The 19,412-nt window shown below is 47.8% G+C and overlaps 2 protein-coding genes across 3 annotated transcripts in view; one reads left to right on the top strand and one right to left on the bottom strand.

Annotated features, from left to right (window-relative positions):
* Positions 1-19,412, bottom strand: part of LOC143154173 (zinc finger protein castor homolog 1) — a 308,704-nt gene that overhangs the window by 232,435 nt on the left and 56,857 nt on the right. The gene's annotated exons all lie outside the window — the stretch shown is intronic.
* Positions 16,926-19,412, top strand: part of LOC143154174 (uncharacterized) — a 90,722-nt gene continuing 88,235 nt past the window's right edge. For both annotated transcript variants that reach the window (XM_076326047.1, XM_076326046.1), the window contains exon 1: positions 16,926-17,785. The gene's annotated coding sequence lies outside the window, so the exon portion shown is untranslated. The remainder of the gene's footprint in view (positions 17,786-19,412) is intronic.

The following is a 19,412-nucleotide window of genomic DNA, read 5'->3' as shown; positions in this document are numbered from 1 at the left end:
ATGTAAATTAGCGAACAAGGAATAAAACATTGCATCTTTTTGACATCTCGAAAGGTACTTTTAAAACGGCTCGTTAGATGTCTGCAAGATAACTGCTGCTCGTCTCCGTTCATCGACACACTCGGAGGAACATCAATTCAACGTAATAAATCATTAATACGTATAACAATATTTATATCAAATACCTATAGTATCTGACTTTTTTCCGACGCAATTTTTTTCCGTCAAAGATTATAGCTTGCGATGTTAAGCGAGACGAGGAAAATTTTGTAAATGATCCAAGAGGAGTGTATATTCAAAATTTTTAAATTTCAGAACGGTCGAGCAATTTAAAACCTTGAATACAAACGATAAGATGTATATTTACGTTGTTCAAATCTGAACAAATTGTAAAAATTGAATCACACGTATGACGTGTCTTTGATTGTACGTGCAACGTATAGTAAAAACGATACGAACAACGCATAAAAAAAGTTGAAAGTCGGTAGACGAAACTTTTTCGGTTATTGCGATCAAGGGTCCTCCTGATCCGTGGAATTCTCTACCTTACTTTTTATCAATTTAGGGGCACGGGTTAGAGGTTTTCTGGCAAAAATGTTCTATTATTTCAAATCCTTCGCGGGTACCGCGTTTAATCCCCGTATGCTTAAAAAAAAAAAGGAGAAACGTTCGGAAAGTTGAAAGTCCTGTGCTTTTTTCCCATGACTCAGGTAGAAGCGGAGGTAGTCACCGAAGGATCCATGGGGTTCCTCGTTCAAATCCAGGATCTTGTCTTTCTATTTGAATAAGATTCACCCTGTTTATCATTTTCTACGATTTCACCCCTCTACCGCGTCCAAGCCGTCTCACCCTTTCGCATTTACAGCGAGCCGGGTACCACCGCGTATAATACGTAAAAATCCTTTCCCAAGGGGTGAAACGAACCCCCTGCTTTCTTTCACCCTTTTGCTCGTCAGTTTCTAACGTCAAATTAGAATTTTGTACGGACCGGCTGGATAAAAATTCGATTTTCACCTGGGCCTTCTCTTTCCACCCTTTTCTACCCCGTGCTAGTTTCACCCTCCCGTTCACCCCCTCCCTGTGTCGCGAATTTTAAAACCTCTAATGGGGGTCGATTTCGAGCTATCGAGCCAACTCGAGCCTCGAGAAACTCGATCTTCGTGCTGTTTTTTTATAATAGATTGCTCGATAAGCTTTGTCGTTCGAAAGAAACGAACTTCGATGAGAAACGGAGCTATCGGGTTCGTCGTTTTATTTTTCGAAAGAATACGTGCGAAGCTTCGTGAAGATTTGTCGAGTAATTCGTATATTTAGAGTTGTTCAAAGTTGAAGTGTCACAGTATTTTTTCACAACGATTAAGTTACAATTTAACCATTAAGAATAATTAGTTTTGACAAATCGAATCACTATAAAATTTCAAGCACATTTCGTTCGATACGTGCACTATGAAGTGTTTTAAAAAATTGAGAACCCCGATCGACAAAGTACTCGCAAACTTGGAAATATTTGTCTCGAAAAACTTGTCGACAAGGTGTTTCCTATCGCCTCGAGCATTAAAAAACTTGTATTTCCCCAAAGGACGACGATCAACGGTCATCAATTTCCCTGAGAGGTAAAAAAAAAAGAACCGAAATTCACCCGGAAGGGAGAATTCTTCGCGAAGAGCGCATGAAAAGGAAAAGGGTCGGTTTTCTCTCAAGAGCAACGAAACTCTCGGGCCCGCGTCGAATGACAAATGGATCTCTGGACTCGATTATACCCGCTAAAAATCTGCGGGATCGACGACTGCGTAGCCAAGATTTGATGGATGGAGAGGCGCGATCATGTGTGGAAAATTCGCGCCGCGAATCGCCTTTCGATCGAACTTTTCACGGAACGTTTGAGCGAGCTCGGAAATGCACAGAGACGATCTACGAATCGAAGTCATCGAACAATCCTAACCCCTTTTTTCTCTTTCTCCGTCTCCGTCTATCCTCCGGGCTGTCTCCGGCGTCTCTGTCCTCGGCCGGATCGGCCGGATCGGCCGGATCGGCCGGACTATTTATTTTCGGCGTGTCAAAACGAGTGACTGATGACGGCACGATGCTAATTCCACCATGTGGGAACCGATCGTTACCAGATCTCGCTGCCGCGGAATAACAAAAACACGCTATACGAGCGTACGATTCGCTCGCGAGATACGGAATCGCGTTTGAAAAAACCGCCCGGCGCGCGGTCCGAAGTTTATTTGAATACCATTGGCTACTTCCGCGGCTCTCAAGTTCACAATCGAGTCGCGAACCAACAGCTCTTTCACCGTGTGAATATTTACAATAGGTTGTTCGATAAACTTCATCGCAAAAGACGAGCAACAACCTCGAGAAAGAATATTAAATTATCCGAGGATACTGATTGCAATGTCGACCGTTTCGACAAGCTTCGCACCGTACGATAAATATTGAAAACCGAAGAGAAATGTTTTCCCGTGTCAGTACCCGATAGAAATAAAAATGTATACCTATCGTACGATATTGCCATCGGTCGAGCATTCGTTACAAAAATGAGTAAAGTTTCGACACTTCCGTATCGAATTAGTCCAGTATCGTCGACAGTTAATCGCGTCGCTATTATTCCTCGTTCGATCGAGGGAACCGTAACCTTTGTACCGTGGTAGACGAGTTCGGAAATGCCCGGTGGTAACGCGCGTGTTAAGATAAAAACGTCGGGCCGTAAACTCACCGAATCCGACAAATTGGCCGACGATGGACACCATCGGTCCATGTTCCAAGGAAACGCCGACGAGCGTGACTGATCCCCACGAAGCAAGCATCCATCGCGTGGAGCACGCTTGGAACCGGCGAGAGAAGACGCTCAATTTCCCAGTGAGCAGTAAAATGCATGTTATTCTCGTAAAGTGGCGTCTATCCGCAAAAAAATACCGGTTCCATCTTGTTTACCTGACAAGGGAAAAAAGAAGGACGCGAGACGAGGATACGCGCCCGGAGAAACCTCGAAATCAAATATTGATTCTCAGTTATGCGCGTGCAGAGGGTCACGCGATGCCGGGCCGCCTTTATTAAGTGATTACTCTCATTAGCTTGCACGCGATGCGCTTTGTAGCGGTCGTTACAAGCCGATGAGACACAAAATGGCGTTCCCCGTTCGCTCCTCCTTTCGAGCACGAGGTCGGACGCGCGCTCGCTCGCTCGCTCGCTCGCTTGCTCGCTCGGCCGCGCCTGAAATTTGTCAAGACGGAATATCCCGCGTACGCTCCACCTTACGGAGATACCTAATCGCCAAGTAGCGGAATTATCGACCGGTGTCATTTCTCCGGGACCTGTGATACGTGCTCCGTGTTCTCTGGAACGAGCGATTTTCGAACAACTTGAAATCACACGCGCGTGACAGCGACCGGTAACGGTCGGGCACTCGAAATCGCGCGTACGCGACAGCGGACGGAAAAATATCCGAATTTGAAAATTACGCACACGGTACTCGTACCTAAAGGTACCCGATTCCTTCGAGGAGCGTAAACGTTCAGAGTTCTCGAGCAAACATGGGGAAAATTTTATTCGAACCGTAACAAATGGAACATATTTTTATTCGTTTACACTTGCCAAGACTTTTCTACGTACCCGGATCGAAAATATTACGTCCCCTTTCTCGTAGCAGAGGCAAATAAAATATTAAAATTAGTAACGATGAATAGAGAGAAACTGACGTATAAAAAAATAAGTAATTTGCGTGATTTATGGAAATTAAAGTTTTACATCGAAAACTGTGCAATCGATAACAAAAATTATACGCGAACAAGTGAACGATGTAATTCGAAATATTTCTCAAAGTTTACGGATCTATTGTTTCGATTCTGTTCGCAATGATAAATTGTAAAATTTTTTTCCCAAAGTTGGTACTTGCGACATTACGCGCGAAAAAATATTATCTTCAAGACTTTCGTCTATCGATTTATGGGAAAATATTCGAATTCGGATATTCTGCTACTCGAATCCGGATTTTGAAAGCCGTTACGTATCGCAACGAGCGTTTCGAATACCGAGATATCCGGCTGGTAAGGGCTCTCGACTCGGGTGCTCTCGGAAGAGCGCGAAACCGTCACCGCATTATCCTTGCGAAACAGCTATCGAGACAGTTAGCGTAATCCAGATCTAGCGATACAAAGTGTTTCGGTTTGCGAAACGGGAGTAGCGGTTCGGTACACCCGATATACCGCGTAACATCTTCCTTCGGCGTGCATTATCGTCGACAGTGAAAAACACCGTAGTTTCGTTTGACATACGATCCCCGTTACATTCTCATGAAAAGTAATTTCCTACCCCTTTCCGAGCTATGCAAAATTGATCTTCCAAATGGAAGAACAGACGCCGCTATAACTGGGTATCCCTCGTCACCCTGCGCACGGTCGCCCGGAGACCTACAGCCATCGTTAATATTCCGAATTCGAACCGGGAGCTCGTATTCGATGCTCGGTACCCTGGACAGGGTCCTTGTTTCTTCCTCGAAGAAACGGAGAAGTTTTTACTGCGCTTTGTTTGGAAATCATCCCCTATTGTTGCACCGAGACAAAAGAGATATCTGCATTTCTTGAATCAATGATGTAGCGACGAATCAGTTCTTGCTCCGATTTCTGAACACAGCTGGAACTTTATTACAGTCCCGTGGACAGATTTATCGTTCGGTGGCCGAAGATTCCTTACTTTTTATTTTCGGATCGAAGTTCCCTCGGAGTGCACCTTTCGTGTTGCAAATCGTTCGATAAATTCTATTAATCGCGAATCGTACGTCCGCGAGCTGGACGAAACATCGAATCGATAAAATGGCGTATCGAGTATCCGAACGATATTCGAGGAGTAAAGCTCCTCGGTGGCACTTGATCGCGCAATTGGCGCGGTAACCCGGTCGGTCGCACGGTCCGATCTGTTTCGCGTGGCGAAATCGTTAACGATCGTGATAAAAATGAACGCGTTCCGCGAGTCGCGTCGCCTATAAATAAGTCGATTCCTCGATGGGTCTCCGATCGAAACGAAGGGTGAGACGGTATTACGTAAGGACTATTAGCAGTTTCAGGGTGGCTCGGGTCCACGATGAGGACACAAGGCGTCCAGAAAAGAGAGAAAAGAACGAGGAACGGTGAAGAGCGAACGAAGAGAGCATCGAGAGAGAGAGTTCATCGATCGACCCGCGAACCGATTAGCCCCGGACGGGTTGCGGGCAGAGCACGCGGTCGGCTTTTTGCGTCGCGATTTTCACCGCTGCTTATTTTGCCTGTCCCTTTCTTTCTCGGTTTCACGCAGCCACGGCCCTCCCCGCAACCCCCCCGTCGACCCCCCTCCCGAGCGTTCCCCTTGTTCGACGATCGACGCACGCTCTTGTCCATTTGCTCGTCACGGTTTGAATTCTTACCGACCGTCCGACCGGACGACGAACCAGCCATTTGGAATTCGATCAGAAATACTTAAGGTGGCGTCTGCTCTACTCCACCGCGCTCACTCTCCGTCTCTCCTGTCCCCGTAAGTCACCAATCAGGCCCCCCCTTGCCCGTCGAAACTCGCTCAGCGTCGCCGGACGTCGCCGGACGTCGCCGGAGACGCGGTTTTGGCCTCCTCTCTTCTATCCGGGACCCGCGGCTCGCTCGATTCCAAAGGCTTCCGAAAGAATTTAAATTAAACCCGCTCTCCCCCACCCGAACCCTCTCGGTCCACCCTTCCACCCGGCATATCGAACTGGCTAAAATTAATTGATTTATGGAGCGCGGGTTCGACTCGATGCCGTTTGCCTAAGTCACGGCGCGTCGCCGCGAGAGGGACGGGACGGGACGGGGAGGGAGCTCGGAACCCAGACGAACCACGGCTTCGATGGTTCCGGATCACGGCCAATTACCGACCGAGCTCTTCGGACGCGCAAGAAAAATCGGACGGTCACGCTCAACGACAACTCCGTTCCTACCACGTGTCCTTCGAGAGGACACTGCTATCCAACCGAGAATTCCTCTTCTTCTGCAACCACCCTTTGCCTTTCGAGTCCACCTACGGTTCAACGGGGATTTTCGTCGCAATCCAGACGTAGCGGTTTTTTCTAATTTCACGGGAAAGAACGAAAACGGAAGAGGCATTCGCCCAACTAGGCCAATCGAGTCGTTCCGAGCCCACAATTTCACGAACCGATCCTACAAATTACGTTTACCGTATAGTTTTCGACAACGAGCACGTTTGCACGAGTAAGAGTTTGGTACGTTATTGGGAGAAGCAAGGTATCCGGAGTAGATAACGTTTGCGTAGAAAGTTCGGGTAAACTGCAACGGGAGCGTTGCAAACGTTGATCGATTCTTCAAGTCCAAGTACGTTGTTCGCCAATACGATAAACGGAAGCCTTTGGACTGCTAACAGTTCTCACGATACCGAGTGGTACGCCATCCGTTGATGCGAAAATAATTTTGGCGGAATATTTAAAAAAAATAAAAAGTGTACGGTGAATAGTACGCGTACGGTAGATTTGGGACAAGCTGAGCTACCCGAATTTGGTCGACGTATTTGTACCGCAAAATTCGTTAAGTTGTTCAACGACTAAATAACGAACGATCCAACGGTTGGGCAATATTTTTGGTAGACAATTTTTTCACAGAAGAGAAGAATAGGCCGTTCGGTACCGAAAGAAGACAAGATTTAACGTTCATTTTAGAAATATGGAGGCGATTCGATGGACAGGACGGATACTTTCGATGAACCTTGCCGAATACTGATTGTTTTTCGTCAAAAAGAGCCCGTGAACTTTCAATGAAAGGTGGAAGCTCATCAATAAGTTATGCACGCGTGCACATTGCCCTTTGAAGTGCCGCTCTCTGGGCTTTTAACCTCGCTCAATACAATTCGACGAGTTGAACGATCGGGGGAACTACGATACGAACGCCCAGAAATTCCCGATAAGGTGGCCCTCGAGCGTTTTAGTGGCTATACGTGATACTAGTTATAATGGTAGACTCGAGATGAATGAATAACCGCATATTTGTGAAGCGGAAGGAGCGTTCCAGAAACGTGAACGAACTGAGTAGTCGATTCGACAAACTGTTCGATGACTTTATTCGACTTTTCGATCACCGACTAGAAAAACTCACCGCATTTTCTAACACGAGAGACGTAAGAGAAAGAAAATTACTAAAAAGATGCGAAACGAACGAAACCGAATAGTAGTGTACAGATGCCAGTGCCACCTTGTCGATCGAAGTTTACAATTTAGCCACTGGTGACTCTTCCACGTTTAACTTTGTTCAATCGAAGAAATCTATTAACCTTCGATCGGTGAAATGTATTAACTGTCGATAAAGTAAATTCCGTAAAGAGAATTCAAGTACAACTTCGATCGTACCTTACGAGAGTAAGTATTGTACCAACTGAAATACCGACTTCGAGAAAAATCGAACGTACGAGATATCGCATCCTATCGATTTCAAATGGAATAAGATTGTAACGCTACGAGTGGTAAAAATAGAAGCTAAATCATTTTTTTATGTCAGAACTGATCGAAATATGAATTAATTTGGGTTCGATTTGACACGAGAACTAAACGTTCGATGAAACGTTTTCTCAAATTGTTAAAGTACACGGAATAGCTTCTAAAACTGATGAAACGAATAAAACGGAACATTTTCTCGGATCGATGCAACGTAGAATAATTTCTCTGGATTGTATTTAAATATCGAGCAACACATCTCCTTGAACTTTGAGACTAAATAGAACATCTTGAACTTGTATCGTACGTGTACAGTGGTATTGTTCACTATTTCTTTCGTTTCCTACATTTTTCTTTCATTGTCCTATCGTCCTGTTGTTCAATATTCTATCTCTTTTTCTTCTTTGCTCAATTCTATAGTCCGAATCTTGTAATACAGAAAATATTCTACAATTGAACCATACTTATGAAAAACTATACGCAAAAAATCACAAACCAATTGGCTAATTTTGTTTTTCAGATAATTAATTATTACATTGCATGTTTCGTTACGAAGAAGTTACCGCGTACGGAGATTCGCGAATTGTAATACCTTTCGCTTAAATTCTCCGAACAAATGAATTTAAGCAAGAAAGAGAATTTTAAAAAGAACCTGCCTGAAAAAAGCCTTTTGGATAGTCGTATAATAAAATTACGTTGCACATAAGATACTATACGTTTCGCACGAATTAAATACGAACGTCCAATTAAACGTACGAACTTTGCCTATGCAAATATTAATTATTCCTACCTAAACGAATGGATATATTTAAATACACAATAGTTAATTAGATACTGCAGTGTACATTTCTTTTTCCTAAAAACCACCTGCCTCTGGTGGCCACATAAGTATTTATATTAAACATAAGGAAAAGTAGGGTAAAACGGAACCCTTAACTTTGAATTGCGATAAAAAATTAGAAGGTAAAAATTGCGCGGGATTTTACCGAATGTTTTTCTTCGCTAGAAGAAAAATAAAATTTTTCCAAGGTATAGAAATTTTCGCTTCGCTAAAATCGTGGTGTAAAACGAAACATCTATTTTAAACCGCGTCAAAGTACATAAATAACAAAAGTACAGAATTAACATCTTTCGTAGGGTATATCGATTCTCATCGAAGAAAATTGTAAACCTCGCTACACGGTAAATACGTACAATCTACTAAAAGCAAATCTGGAAGCTATTTTATGTTTAAAAATAAATGTTACGTGAACGTAAATTAACATTGAAAAAACTAAATCGTTTTTGCGACGTACAAGTACTTTAGAGCGCTCGTTGCGCCACTTAGCAGTGAGCGATTGAAAACGTTTATTCGATGCGATCTCGTTTCAGTCCTCGTGGCGCCATCTAGCGACGAAGTAGCCGAAACATTCTCAACTCGTGTCATACCTTCGCTTTCCGTAGAACGAATAATGATTCTTCGCCATCAATTTCGGAGTCCCTAATTGGACACTAGATACGGAAAGGTCCAACCGTCCATTGAAATTTATATTTCTAAGAGAGAGATTTCATATCTCAGCTAAAAAGATTGTAAAATGAAAACGCAAAAACGTTGAAACAAAATTTAATTTCACAATGATTTATATCCGTTATACATTTCCAGTGTCGCACCTATCCTTCTATCTTTTTTGGATGATTTCAATAACGATGTAAAATTAAAAAAATAGCAAAAGATCTTTCTTTTCTGGTAAAGCGAGAAGATTTCTTTGTTTTCTTCCCTCTATGCGATCCGAAACTACAAGGATAACCAAATAAATTACGAGGTAAAGAAAAAGACATTGAAATGTGTCTTGTAAGCTGTTTGATTATTTCTCCTTTACGATACAAGATACAGAGTAGGATCTAAATGTAAACGGGATTTGCGAAATTTTAGCGAAATATAATCGTTACGATACGTTTTGCGTTGCTAAAGTGTATCGAGTTCGATTCTTTGTCGCATCGGACTCTGAGAATGAACGCAACTTATTGTAGGAGTATTTTCCAATACCGATAGGTTTGATAGAATCACAACCGATGTACGAGTAAATTCTCGTTGTATGATCGCCACTCGGGACCGGACAAAGCCTTACAGCGTGTACAACGCGAACGATTCACCTTTATATTTCGCCGATAGCGGGAGTTGGTAGTCGGAGAATAGGAGGGTGAACGAGAAAGAACGAACAGTGGTCGAAGGAAAGGACAGTGGGCGAGAAAAAATGAGAGAAAATGAGGAAAAGAGAAGATCGAATCCGAGAAAATGAGAACGAACGAGGTGCTCGTTTTCATCCGTTGCGTTCGTTTAAAGTAAGGAATCGAACGAAACCGTTAACTCCCGAGTCTTTTCGCGTCGAATTCATCTTTCTCCATACGTAGAATCGTTAAAGGGAGTGGAGTAATCGGTAATATTTTCGTCGGAAAAATTTCATTAATATTTCACAAATATTTTCGTGAGAAAATTTATGAAATTTACGGCCTCCGGTCTATAAATAGCTTTTTATAAAGTAGTCACCGACTCGTGTCATATTTTACGCTTCACTGGCTCCAATGGGGATCTCACCAGTTGGTGGAAATAGCGACGACCATGAAACGTTTAAAATTCGACGATCGTGCAACGAGAATTTTCGTACCCGAAGGAGTTTAGTACGTTTAATATACTTTTACCGACTTTTGCGATCCGGTTGAATATAGTTCCCAGATTCACCGTAGTTGAACGTAGGCTTTGCTCCATCATCGATGCAATTCAAATTACGTTAATCCAACTTCTGTTAGACAAACCACATATTCTACGTATCGTACATCGTGTTTGCGACACAAACTCCCTTCAAACGTCCTGTCTGTTCTGTGCCTCGTCTGCGATTATAGTCGCTGAAGGTTATCGGTTCATTTGGAAACTTGTACCATGCGATGGTAACTACGATAAACGAGAACCCGGCACCGTTGATTTTGTAGTATTCCGCTACCGAAAATGGAACTTACGCAACCAAACAATGGAAACCGAGTTTCTCGAAAGTGAACCGTTTCGGGTGAGTGGTAACTCGTTCTGGTCGTTCTCACGGACGTGTACGAACAGAACCGATCGATTTCGCGGTCCAAGAAATCTAGGAATCGACGGTCACGCGAAAGGGAGAGGGAGTTATCGATTTTTTCGGGCAATGCTTCGTCGAGTAATTTGGAAATTGCTGGAATTCCCGGTCCCACGAGGCAAAGCGACCCATCTGGCAGGAAACTTCGGGGAGAAGTTTGCCAGGGGACTTTGCTCGTAGAGTCTACTCGGTAATTGCAGTTAACGCGATTCCCAAGATAGTTTGGACGTCTTGCGCGTAACTTCGTCGGCCGAGGGATGGAACAGTCAATGGTTGAATAAACAAGACGATCCGTAAGAAAAGATCACGGGGTAGATCCGTCGGGTAGGTGTTCTCGAGAACCGCGAGGGACTCAACAAGTTTGCGAAGGGCGGAAGTAGTCACCGGTAGGACGGTTCGACGCGGTGCCGCGGCACTCCGGTGCGAGGCGGGAGAGAGAAAAAAAGTAAGAGGACGGAACGGTGTCGGGAGACAGGGGCGGTTGGGCGAACTCGGTTTCATGAATGGACATTCATTGAGGAAAAAAAAACCTCTTCGCTCTTGCGTAGTTGGGGCCACACAGCCGCGCCACTCGTGGACGAATCCAAGGCTTCGAGGTGAGGGGAAGGGTAACATCGCGAAACCTTTCCTCCGAATCGATCGCGCTTACGCTCCGCGTACGCTCGGACCGATTCGGCTCGCTTCGGCGATTCAAAACTGTTCGATTCGTAAAATATCCGGCCGTACCGCGAACGACGCGATAAACGCGCGCGCGGCCGTTCGGTTAGCTCCGATCTCTTTCCCCGCGCGACCGGTCACCCGCAACAGGGACGCCGTAACCTGCAACGGATAAGTCCGGTGATTACGCTTTCGGGGACGATCGGACATCCCGGTTATCGAGGATGTTCCAGCATTTTTCGGTTAAGACGAACATCCGTCGGATGAACCGACGACTGCTGCGATGCGACTCTTTCCCTCGATGTTCGGAGAGACGACGAGCCGCGAACGCGGGAACATCTCCGGCACGATCGAACATCGTTTCTACGAACAACGTCGAGTAATTTTCAACTCGGGTTAACACTCTTACCGAGTAGACTGTACGTAGAACGCGATCAGTGGGTCAGAATGAAACAATTTGCTCCGAGATACGATAATCTCTTATCCTGTGCGTTCAGTCTACCGTAATAGGGACGCGATAGGCTGTAACGGACACCCCGGCGATAATAACTCGGAGGATAATTGAACATCGTTCCTATCGATAGCGTCGAGTAACTTTCCACGTAAGAACGCGTTATCCGAATTTACATCGAGCTTAGGCTCGGCGGAGTCGAAATAGACCAGTTTACACGGGGACGCGATAATTGTACGCGAGTGTCGTTGAGATAAACGTCGGCAGTTGCCGAGGATACGAAACAACTGGTTAGCCACATTATTCCCGGTGTTCTCTCTAGAAATTATTGACCCGGCGCTTAAGATACGCCTCTGTATCACCGTTGGACCGTCAAGACGGAGTAGATGCCGAGGTACGCGAGTCACCGGGCTCCTCGGGGAGTCCAACGCCGACCAGGCGCGATAACGGGTACCCGTAACGTCGAATCTTTTCCTCGAGGGAGGAACAAGCTGCGAGAATTTCGTTCCTGCGTCAAACCTGGACTCCGATAGCGGAGCCGGAAGCTTCCGTACGCGGAGTTCGAGAACCTGGACCGCGATAAAATTGGAACGCGCAATTGGGTTAAGAATTTCAGCCGAATCGTTCGCTAAACCGTACCACCGAATATATCCGAAGGAGACGTTACCTCTCGAAGAACTCCTACAACGTTGGACATCGGAAAGAAAGACACCGCAGAAATTTCGTTCGAAGGGCCGACGAGCAGCTCGTAACTCGCCACGTCGAGCGTGCTCGCTGAACGATAACTCGTCCGCGAATTCCATTTTCGATGATCCCTCGTCCAGTGGGAAAACTTCCTCTCGAGCGGGAAACGGTTCGGCCGGGAAGGTTCGCGTCGCTCGGAGAACGAGCGGCGATCGAAGTTAATCAGCGAGAAAACGAAACAACAATGTCCCCGACGGTGTTGGTCCTACGGCGTTCAACGTGGCGCAGAAGCGGAACGTCTCGAGGATTAATTATGATAACGGGCCGTAGCTTTGTCAGGCGTCTTTATCGCGATGGAGCTTCTACGGAGCCCGCGAGACTTAATTACCGGGTGAACTCGAACGAGTCCCTCCTCTCTCTCTCTCTCTCTCAAGAGAGAGAGAGAGAGAGAAAGAAAACGACTCTTGTAAGTCGCTTTGACATTGGGGAACAATGGAGGCAAGGTTCCGTTGGTTCGACGAGAACGAAAACACCGCGATCTCCCGGTTCGTACCGAAGCACCACCGTGGCCACAACTCGGCAACGACCGGTTAGGAAAGACTGCCCTCGGAGCTACATCCCGGGGGAATCCAATCGGAGCTAGGAGGTGCTCCGAGACGTCCAACAGCCGTCGACCTCTCCGGTACGAATCTCGAACACCTCGACGAACGGTCTCGAAGATTTACAAGCCTCCCCGAACGATTCCTCCTTTCGTTCGGCTGGATCGTCAAAGTGTAATCGAGAAATTTTTATTACACCCGAGACATCGATCGGTTGGAGGTTTCGGTCCCGCGGTCGTCCAGCTGGAATGTTTGTCACGTGACTGGCATACCGGACTCCGTGACCCCGAGGAAAGAGTGTCTCGGGCATCGTGGACTTTCAGATTCCGTTGGAAAAGGGCACGGGCATCGCTAGCGCGTCGCGGTGCAATTTCGTTCGATCGGAGGATCGATCGAGCCCGCAGCTCTCGAGACGGTTCGCGTCTGCGGCATCCTCGTGATCCATATTTCGAGATTGTATTCGACGGAGCGAGATTTCGGGTCTCCCGACTCTCCGTTGGAAGGTTCCCGGTTGGCCGATCGATTCCGACGTCGAAGAGGAAAGAGAAAAAGATCGATACCACGATGGACCGTTTGCCGACCCTAACCGTGCGCGGGCAAGTCCGTAAAGACAACCGGTGTTTCCTCGTAGGGTGCCACCGCGCGCCGAGCAGAGACAGGGGGACGAGAAAGTTGGAACGGTCCACGGTAAACTTACGTTACCGGAGATCCGTGTACACTGTGGATTTGCGTTATAGGAAGACCTCCCGTTACGCCGTTCCCGCGCGATTCAATCACGTACCATAACATTCGGAGCCATTACCGCGACGCCGTCGTTCCCCTCGCCGAAACGCGTGGACACGCGCGTCCTTGTTGCATAACCCGCACCTGCTGCGAAGTAATTAACCGATTACTTCGTGTAAGCGGATTTCCCGATGTATCTGATCCCGACCACCGAGAAGAGCTCCGAAGCGACGGAGATCTACAGGGTGTCCACCCTGTCGTCGAACCACGGTGACGCGTTCCATCCGCCGAACGAAAAATGTCGCGCCAGCTGCTATCGCCGGACGTAACATCGAGATTGAATTCGGTACGACGGAGGAATGAAAAGCAACTCGCTCGGAGCGGCGGTGACTGTCGCGAGGCCGTTAACGAGTTCTCGATCTCTACGGTCCCGTACACACGAAATAAATACCGTGGACGCGGTCTTACCAACTGTGAAAATGTTTACCAAATCGGGGAAACTCGCTTTCGTTGCTTTTCATTTTTCGATGCATCTACCGTGCGCGACAGACTCGACGATACTTGGAAGGAATTCGCCGGAGCGAGAAGCGTACGCCTCGTCTCGGGTGCACTTTCCGATGCAGCGTTACGATTCGCGGTTCTATGCGCACTTACCGATAACAGTGCCGACAAGGAAAAGAAACGAGACGCGTCGAGGCAAGCGTTCACGTATTTCTCCTTTTCTTCGATTATCGCAACGTTTTCGTTGGACAAGTTTAACGAATTCTCCTTCGTCGTAAATTCTACGAACGTACTCGACGTAATTTCGGTTGCATTGTCGCGAAGAGGGGCATCGTCGTTAACCGAAACGTCGAAACGAGACGATCGAAAGGACGGTTGCTTTACGGTACCGAGGAATCTCCACTTTTGTTCGTTTAACGTTACTCCGATCGGTTCGCGGTTCGACGTTCGAAACGAAGTGCGAGAAAAAGTAAAACGGTGAAATTCGAAAAAATTAGCGAGATATTTGTTCGACGATAAATCGGTATCGTATCGATGTCAGGCTCGGCGGACGACATTACGAAATGCAAATCTAGGTACATCGATCCCTCCGTGTTTCCCGTTTTTGTTCCAGCTTTTTAGCGAAACATTTATACAAGGTTTGTTCTCTTTTGGAATATCGTCGGACACCTTTTATTGGCCATTCTTCATCCACGGTCTGTAAAAGGATACGTATGCATTTTACGCCGCCGACGCCATCGATTCTCCCTAAATCCTATATTAATCCGTTATCTTATATTCATGCACGGACATGGAGGAAGTGATATAAATTCCGCGCGCGCGATGACGCAGGTGGTGCAGCAAAAATCGAGCCTTTTAGCATTTCCAAACATTCGCATTACGGAACCTTCGCTTCCAGCAATATTCGCGCGACATAAATATCGATGTTACGACAACGATACGTTTCCCGCTGTCCAAATAATTCATCCGTAATGTTTTAACAAGGTGTAGTCGCATTTCCGGACGCGAACGAGGAATCTTTCGAGGAGCTGCGGTCCGTGCAACCGCTTCGATGTATTTGTAAACGTTTCAACTCCGATTTGAAAAATCTCTTTGACCCTCGTGGTTCTCGCGACTCGTAATTTTCGAACCTCTTTAGGAAAATTGGAAAAATATCGACGAGTGGAAAGAAAATCGGTCGGTCGAACGATAAAGAACGGTGCGGCGATATTACGAATGTACACGGGTTCGTTGATCGAAAGGATTTCGCGCGTTGTAGAACGAGGATCGAGAATCCAATGCCGGGTCGTGTTCGATCGTCTTGGTGGCGCAGAACCAGAGAAACACGAACGTAGTTGCGAACGTTGCGCGACGAACGAAGACGACTGTTTCGGACGCGTTGAACACACACGATGCCATTTACGTTCAGACGTACCGTAGGACGGAACTCTTGCGATCGTACACACGGGTAATACCAAGAATAGAGACAGTTATTACGAATATACGTCGAACGAACCGGGAAAGAGGAACCTCTCGACGTAAACCGTGGAGTGGATCGTCGGATCGAAAGTTCCCGAAGAGTTCGAGTCGGAAACGTTGCATCGAATCGATCGACACTTTGCTCTTGCGCGCTTTGAAATTGCGAATCGCGAATAGAAGTTGATTTTTGCCATCGTGCGCAAACACAATGTCGGGGTTAACGAAAGATACGAGCCGCGATTGGTACCGATACGTTAGAAACGGTAACCGACCCGAGCATCTAAATGCAGAGACTGCGCTTCGTCGATACGGTGAAATTGGGAAACGATGGACGGCTACCAAAAATTCACCGAAGATCGATTACACGTACACTGTCCGTTTGCCGTAAATTATGGACGTTGACCTACTTCCGTTACCCGGTACAATTGTAATTGTTAGCAACGGCGCGCTAATTCTTGCGCGTCTTGTTCGAATCTACCGTGAACGCACCGAAAATTCCAGTCGTCGGGAGCGTCGAGCCACGGACCAATGAAATTGGAAAATAATTAAAAGCTTTCGACGAGCTCTTCGAGAATAATTCGAAGGAAACCTGACCACTCGATTCGTATGCATTTTACGTACGAACCGTGAGAAGGGGATCTCTCGGTGCGTGCAGAAACGGGATGTCCAGGTTGTCAAAAAGTACGTACTGCGTCTGCTACGAATACATCAAAGACAACGGGTATGAAGAACACGTGGGGAAACGGGAGGGAAGGGGAGAAGTGGCTTTAGACAGCGCGCTACATCGAAACGAGTAAAAACCGTCATATATTTCTACGCGTATCGTCTAATCGTGTGAATAGCCTTCGGGAGGACGAGAAGGCCTACTCGGGAAACACGGAAAGGAAACTCCGAGGAAGAGAAGCAGGTAGACACAGTCGGCGCGTTACATCGGAGCGATGAAATTGGAAAACGATTAAAAGCTACCAACAAGTCCCCGACGAGCACGGCGAAGATAACATCTCGCAGGGCCGATCGACCGTTTCAATTTCACGCATCGTTTGATCGAACCGCAGGGAAACGAATCTTTTCGTTCGGCGTGGAGGAGGTGTCGATTCGGAGGTACCCTCGCTGGATAGAACAGCGAGGGTTGTCCGATGGTAGCCTCGGGAATCCAGCATCTCTCGGCGACTCGTGCGCGACCCCAAAGAGAGCGTATCGAATCGAGGATCTTCGCATATTTTCGGGGAGCTTCGTTCGCCCACGGGTTCTCCCGGGCAGCCGGCACGGCTCAGTATACTGCGTGGCAGCCTGGACCGCAGGCGCCTCCAGTCGAGGACACGTAGTCGCGTGGGTTGCGTGTCTGCGCGGACGCACACCAGTGTGCTCTCGACCGGAACCGACCGACTATACGCGATTTTCGGGGACACGATTCTCTACCGTTTACCTACACGTAGCCTCGAGACTCTAGCGAAATATTTGGACGAAGAAATCGTGCGGTTCAATTCCATCGAGTAACCAACGCGGACGGAAACCGAATCACCGAAACTGATTTGAACTTGGTATCACCTGCTACCCAGTAGCAGCTGATCCCCCGTTGACCCACTCTAGAGTAACCCGTCGCGAATGGAGTTTCAAGGCGAACATCGGGATTCGATGACGGGACGATTTCACCGCGATCCTCGACCGAGACCCTCCGAGATCCATTGAATCGATCGTCGATCAATCGGGATCGATCGAGCTTCGATCCGTACGGGGATCATGGGGCCTCGTTTCGCGAGCGGATCGTTTCGACCGGTTTCGACAGCGGTCTGAGAATCGTCCGTATCGTTTCCCGACGCGGATGCTGCTGGCTGCGATTTGTGGTGCACCGAGAGCGCGCGTATGTGTGTGCCGTGTACACGGAGGATGCACGACGACGCATAGACCGTCACCGTGATACGTCGTCCCGCGCGGTGCTTCGCTGCTCACGAGCGCTCGGTACACGGTGTTTGTGGCCTAAAGAGTACCGAGGGACGGACGGACAGCCAGCCAGGCAGGCAGGCAGGCAGGCAGGCAGACAGGAGAGAACGCGCAACGCGGGCTGTGAGAACGGAAGAAACGGAAACGGAGCTTGGAGAGAGTAATGCTCGCGACGAGTGTTGCGCGGACAAATGAACACCTCGGAACAGCGTTTGGGATATTCCAAGTGAGTGATCCTCGGAGGTAGTTATTTTTACCGAGTAAGGCGTTCGATCTCTCCGGATGGCTCCGTTCGTAAGTTGAACGGGGGCGATTGTTGGTCGTTGTTGGACGCGACGCGTAGTTTGATCGGAGCGGTGGTCGCCGCGATGAGTTCCAGGGGGTCTTACCGAGTCGATTTCGTTCGCCGATGCGGTTCGGTGAGCGAAAGAAATCCTTCGAACCGAAAATCGAAACGGTGCCCATTTGCCGAACTGGTTCGTCGAATCCTCCGGGGAAATTCGATGAATTTCTCCCGAGCCTCTCGAGCGGCGAGCGGCGATCGTCGCGTCGCTACTTTGGGATTTTCGTTCCAGTCGAGTCCCCCCTTTTGGCCTCGGCTTTGAATACGCGATAAGGAATCGTTGGAGCGTGTACGTTTCCTCGGCCGGTGCATTTGGCGCGAAATCCAAGCTGCCGTTGGCACCGGACCGGCGAATGGCGCGTGTCCTCGAGCCGGTTCGTGCTTAACGAGGGCTTCTCGCTGAAACTCGTCCGGGGAAACCGTCAACCGTCTCTTTCCGTTCTCGACGGACTTGGCCGCGTTTAAATCTACCGCAACGCTACACTGACCTTCCCCGGCTACCTCGTGCTCGCGTCCACTACTGAAATAGCACCGGGGCCGTCTTCGGCCGGAGCCATTCAAGGCTTTCGAAATGCTTCTTCCCCGACAACGGGGAAACCTCTTTTCCGTCGAAAAGTTCCTTTACTCGGGGCAAATTCAACGGGAGGAACGATCCCGATGTAAACTTCGAGATATCGAACACAGTCTTATCGGACCTCGGAGAAAGCTCCTAGAAAATGGGAATTGAAAGCCGGTACCGGGAACTTACAAACGGGACGAAGACGTATCGAAAGCTTCGAGCGATTTCCAGATAAGATTTCCGTCGCAACCTCGAGACTCGTGGTTCCCGGAGTCGGTTGTGGTTTCTCCGTTGAAAATTCTCCGATTTATTTTTGCTCTTCCCACCGACCCGGATAATATCGATAACCGGTTCGGGAGGAGGCGTTGCGTTATTTACGCGATAAGAGCGCCACGGAATTCCGGGCCGAGATCGATAGTTAAAAAGGAGCGTTTCACCTTAGGTGGCCGCGGTTTACGGGAGTCCGGTCCGGTCCGGTCCGGTCCGGTCCGGTCCGGTCCGCTCTGAAAATTTGCGGTTTCGTTTCTCCCGAAGGAAATTTGGTCCGTGCGGCGTGCCGCGTTACCATTTATAGGAAGGGTAACGGGGCACCGGTGGACCTCGAAAATCTAGACAACGCGATCCGATACGAGAACCCTCGCGAACGGAAACGAGTAAGCGTTTGGACTCGAGGAAGGGAGACGCGACCAGGTTTCCTACGGTGCACGTTGGAGGACGGTCGACGCGCTTTTTATCATCGCTCTAAAGTGCACATTTCTGTAAGACGAATCCACGCCGAGCCGGGAAAAACTCGCCGACGACGTGTTTCCTTCCCTCTCGAACGATACGGAAGAGAAACGTTCGCTGTCGATCCTCGAGACTTACCGGGTCTCTTCGAAATTCGCGCTCGCCTTTCGAAAAATAAGGGTAGCGCCCGAAAAAGATTTTATCGCTGCTAAATGTCAGTGCGCG

This window comes from Ptiloglossa arizonensis, chromosome 14, assembly GCF_051014685.1.
Source record: "Ptiloglossa arizonensis isolate GNS036 chromosome 14, iyPtiAriz1_principal, whole genome shotgun sequence".
Lineage (NCBI taxonomy): Eukaryota > Metazoa > Arthropoda > Insecta > Hymenoptera > Colletidae > Ptiloglossa > Ptiloglossa arizonensis.
This window is presented reverse-complemented; position numbering and strand designations above follow the sequence as displayed.